The sequence below is a fragment of the Antrostomus carolinensis genome, unplaced genomic scaffold (assembly GCF_000700745.2).
Source record: "Antrostomus carolinensis isolate BGI_N321 unplaced genomic scaffold, ASM70074v2 scaffold16138, whole genome shotgun sequence".
NCBI lineage: Eukaryota > Metazoa > Chordata > Aves > Caprimulgiformes > Caprimulgidae > Antrostomus > Antrostomus carolinensis.
The window spans coordinates 1,967-2,263 of NW_010332586.1; positions in this window are offsets into that span (position 1 = coordinate 1,967).

A 297-nucleotide genomic window follows, 5' to 3' on the forward strand; every position below is an offset into this window, starting at 1 on the left:
GAGTCCCATGGCAAGATGGAAGCACCCTTACAGAACTACACACAAACCTCTGCAGTAAGGTGGCCTGCTGGCTACTGAATTTGTCCAGTTTTGGGCCCTGACTCCAAGAAAGACATGGAGGTGCTGGAGCATGTCCAGAGAAGGGCAACAGAGCTGGGGAAGGGTCTGGAGCACAAGTGTGCTGAGTTCCCTTGTGGCTGAGGGAACTGGGGGTGTTGAGCCTGGAGAAAAGGAGGCTGAGGGGAGACCTTGTGGCTCTGTGCAAGTCCCTTGGAGGAGGGTGGAGAGAGGTGGGGG